The sequence below is a fragment of the Nannospalax galili genome, unplaced genomic scaffold, assembly GCF_000622305.1.
Source record: "Nannospalax galili isolate Female #2095 unplaced genomic scaffold, S.galili_v1.0 scaffold88, whole genome shotgun sequence".
NCBI classification, from domain to species: Eukaryota; Metazoa; Chordata; class Mammalia; order Rodentia; family Spalacidae; genus Nannospalax; species Nannospalax galili.
The window spans coordinates 722,354-726,926 of NW_008358908.1; the positions used below are offsets into that span (position 1 = coordinate 722,354).

The window sequence follows — 4,573 nt, forward strand, 5'->3', positions numbered from 1 at the left end:
CCCAAGTTTTTTTTTAAAGAAAAGGGGTTTTTCTTAAAAAAAAAAAAAAAAAAAAAAAAAAGAAGAAGAAGAAGAAGAGAAACTCCTGGAGTTTTAATATATGTTTTTAAAAAAGTTTTCTTTATAGGTATAATGAGCGAAGTACTTCAATTTCAGTAATAAGCTCAGTAATGTACACACAATGTATGTATATACACTGGATAATTACTAATTGATACATGATAAGGATGATCTCTTTCCAGGTTTCCTCTGGAATTCCCAAGAAACAGAACTTGGTTATTTAACTGGCACTTACAAATGATTTAGCACTAATAAATTCTCCAGAAACAAGATTACAATAAATTTAACATTAACTTGTATATTTAACTTAAAGAATTTCAATGACAATTTCCATCTAAAGACCTAAATCACTAAAGTCCAGACCAAGTCTGTGAGAAAATGACTCAACATGAACCTGCGTTTATTCTTACTTTTCATCATTAATCTCCAATTTAAAATTCTCTGGATATGACATACCAGAGGAGTTGCTTAATTGAACTCCTGTATTTCTGACACAAACGAGAGCAATTGCTCTCTTTTTAAATATTTTTTTCCCTTCGTTTTGGTATTAGTTCTGGGTTATGTTTAATTTACACTTTCTTGGACTTTTCTCTTAGCTATGGCTTTGAACTGAATATCCAGTAAAATTAAATTATTTTTTTCTCCAGCCTGAGCTTCCAGACTTAGTAATGGCTCCCTGACACTGTAGGGGTGAAGAGTAGAATGCCACCAAGACATTGGAACCCAGCTGCAGTAGGAAAAATGGGCAGAGAAAACACAGAATGACAGCTTGTTTGTAGAAAACAAAAGATCCAGCTGGGGTTTTCATCTATATAGCAAACCTGAAAATTACACTCAGCCCACGTCTGCAGAGACAATGAATTCATTCAGTAAATAGACTACGACCACTCCTAAAGTATGCTGTACACACAGTCTTAAGATCTAGTATCAAAATGGATCAAACTAAAGCCACATGTTTTATTTAAATCAGCTAAAAGCAGACAGTTTTAGTCAGGATAATTTCAATTTTACTAAATACCACTGTAGCTTAAAATGAATTATTTCTGCCAACTTCCTTTCTCATTCCAATTACATCTACTTTGTTCATTCAACAAACAGTAACAGTAGCTTTAGAGGAGTATCTTTACACCTCTTTGAATACGAAAGAAAGAAAATGGGGGAGCTAGCACTCCCTGAGAGTAGTCATTATATACCAAACACTGTATATGGAATATGCCATCTTTGATAAAACATTTCATTTTATTTTCTACAGCATGTCATATACCAAAACTAAAATCAATACAAAGTTGAGTGTTTACAGAACCAAGGATCTTTCCCAATTAAAAGAGATTTTAAAGCCACAGGTAGTTTTTGAGCACTAGTTATGACCCAAGGCATTGTATTAAGTGCTTTACATTTAATCAACAAATATTTATGGAAATAGATATTAAAAGTCTAGGTTCTTAGGAGAGAAAATAGGATCATAAATTAAGTGACTGTAAAGAACGTATTAAAAAACAAAACAGTGACAGAATAAAAATCTTTATCCTTGGTCTGTCTCTTTGATTCTAAAACTCTGCTGAGATAATATATTTCTTTGGATTATCTTTTCTTTTTTAAAAGTATACACTAATAACAATGACTACATAATTTCAATGCATGAGCAACCAAGTAAAACAGGCCAGGCTTTGCCATATTCTGTCAGTACTGATTTTCTGGTAATCTGATACTCTCATAAATGGGTTCCCAACTTTGATCTGATCAGCACATTTCCAGCTGGCTGGATCTCAGTTCTGCCTGCTGCTCAGATTGCCTTCTCAGGTCTGACTGTTGGTTCCAGTTCTTTGGGGCTTATCAGCAAAAACTATCTCCAGTTTATAAACCTCTAGTGGGCAGAAATCTCATTTGTGTTCATTTTGCTTTATAAACTAAGAATAGGAATCCAGGAATCATCTGTGGTAGTGAATGTGGTTGGGTTCAATTACCAGCACCCTGTCCTCCCTACCCCCAAGAATCTAATACAGACATACAGGGTAAGATCTTACATTCACTGTTTAATTATACACTCAGAAATCTGTGTATTATTTTTATTTTGGGTGTTTCTTTTGGATGTGGGCAGGGTCTTCCTGTAGCCCCAGCTGGCTTCACTATGCAGGCCAGGCTGGCCTGAAGCTCAGAGAGATCACCAGCCTCTGCATCCTGAGTGCTATAAGGGCTTAAGCGATTAAGAGCTATATTACCACACCCAGCTTTGTGTATTGTTTTTAAAACAAACAAACAAACAAACAAAGATGCCCAAGCCAACAGGAAATCTCATCTGGAAAACCTCAAGCTACAACTCACATTTACAAAAATTTAATCTAGAATATATTCATATTCCTTGATTTATTAAGATTCTATCTATAATCGTATTGAGAGGTTTCAGATTTTTTCCAAACTTCAGAAGTTCTATTTCTCCATCAGTTTAACTCAGGAGTTTTTAACCTCAACGTTGTTGTTATATTGGGTCAGAACACTAGTGGGTACTGTAGCAGCAACCTGCTCTCTCCCCAGTAGATGTCAGTAGCACTCTCCACCCCCAGTGGAAGAATATCTACAGACATCACCAAATGCCCTGTGTAGGCCAAATTCTCCCCAGAGTTGGGGAATTATAAGTTTAACTTGGTCTGTCACATTAAAAATTAGACATTGAAGCTGTAATGTTTGTTCCCCCAAAATAGCATGACAGCCTGATCCACATTCTTACATGAAATAAGGAAAACGTTCACTGGTTATCTTCAGAGGGTGAATATCTTTCAGAATGTCAGAATGTTCTGGAAGAACCGTCTTTTGCACAACCAGTAAAAGGTGTTCTCTACCTAAATGACAATCTAACCAGCAAGAACAACTTGAACACAATTAAGTCACGGGTATCTGAAACAGGATGGGAAAGGATTATCTTCTTGTTTATTTCTCTTTTCAGCACTGACAACTATAAACTCTTTAATTAATGCAAGTAATTACCAGCACAGATTATTTGCAGTACCTTATCTCTTTAGTGTAGAAACAAATAAAATGTGTCCTTTACTAAATATGTACTGAGAGTAAGGCATTTCTGAGAAAAGACAAGAAGAAGGCACTAATTTCATGCATTTTAAATGTTGGAAGGCTTTCAAAGCTTAAAAAAAAAAAGGAAGCTAAATTTTGGCTTATGCTAACAACAACAACAAAAGAAACTCCACCTCACTCCACCCGCAGGATGTGTCATGAAATTGGATGACATTCAAAGACTGGCCACTTTTGGTCATATCCAAGTTTTAAGCCAAGCTCAACTAAAAATGCTCCATTAGTTGAAGAGAGATTTTCTTGGGAGGGAAACCCACTGTGAATGTTTATATAGTGTCCTTGGTTTTGTTTTGTTTTTGGGTTTTTTTTTTTTGGCTTTTTGAGAAAGTCTCCTCGTAGCCCCAGCTGGGCTGGAACTCGCTATGTAGACCAGGCTGGCCTTGAACTCAAAGATCTGCCTGCCTCTGCCTCCTGAGTGCTGGGATTACAGGAATGCGCCACCATGCCCAGCTTAGCCCTGTTTTAAACCCAGTACAAGCTTGAATCATTGATATTTCTGAGATTTTACCAGACTCTTCAATAAACCAAAGATATCAATTTCATTGTTTTCCTAATTGAATACATGATAGGTAATCTGTATTCACTTTAAAAATATTTTGATGGTAACCATCAAAATATTTTTAAAGTGAATACAGATTATCATGTCTTATAGGGTTTATTCTGAGTACAATATTGTATAACTGCATTAATTCAACTGTGAACCTAAAAATTTACAGCCAATTTTGAAAGAGATGCATCTCTGCTCTGGAAATTGTTATTGAATATGTCAATGCTGTTGTAATGAAATACTTCTTCTGATTATGTGGTTATTAAATAAATAATTTAAAAATTATTTTGAACATTTCCCCACATGCTTGTCAATTTATTTAATCATCTTGTGAAATATATTTTATATCATTTGATCCAGTATTTATTGTGAAGGTGGGCATGGTGGTGCATGCTTTTAATTCCAGCATTTGGGAGGCAGAGGCAGGCAGAACTCTGTGAGATTGAAGCCAGCTTGGTCTACATAGCAAGTTCCTGGCCAGCCAGGGTCACAGGGAGATTCTGTCGCAGAGGAAAAAAAGAAAAAGAAAACCAGTATTTACCATGGTGTTTTTCTTACCAACAGAATGAGGACACTAACGTTATACTTGCTGTACTTCCTGGACCTTATTTTTGTGTTATTTTTACAGCTGATATTACAATTTGCAACAAAATCTATAAGCTGTTAATTTCCCTTGTGTTTCCTTTTATTCACCTTAAAGTGGGTTACCCTACTGCTAAGAAGTCAATTCCATTTTAGACTCATTTTCCTTTGATCTGAATTTGTATATTTAACTTTCAACCCTGTGAAAGTTATCTTGATTTTAGGTACTAGGTGGAGGCCTGCATTAATGAACTTTCAACTGTTTAAAACTTTTTTAAAATATAATTTCCAGGACCTTTT

The 4,573-nt window shown here is 35.3% G+C and overlaps 1 protein-coding gene across 3 annotated transcripts in view; it reads right to left on the reverse strand.

Annotated features, from left to right (window-relative positions):
• The window catches only part of Prkd3 (protein kinase D3), a 95,276-nt gene that overhangs the window by 65,080 nt on the left and 25,623 nt on the right, over window positions 1-4,573 (reverse strand). The window lies entirely within an intron of this gene.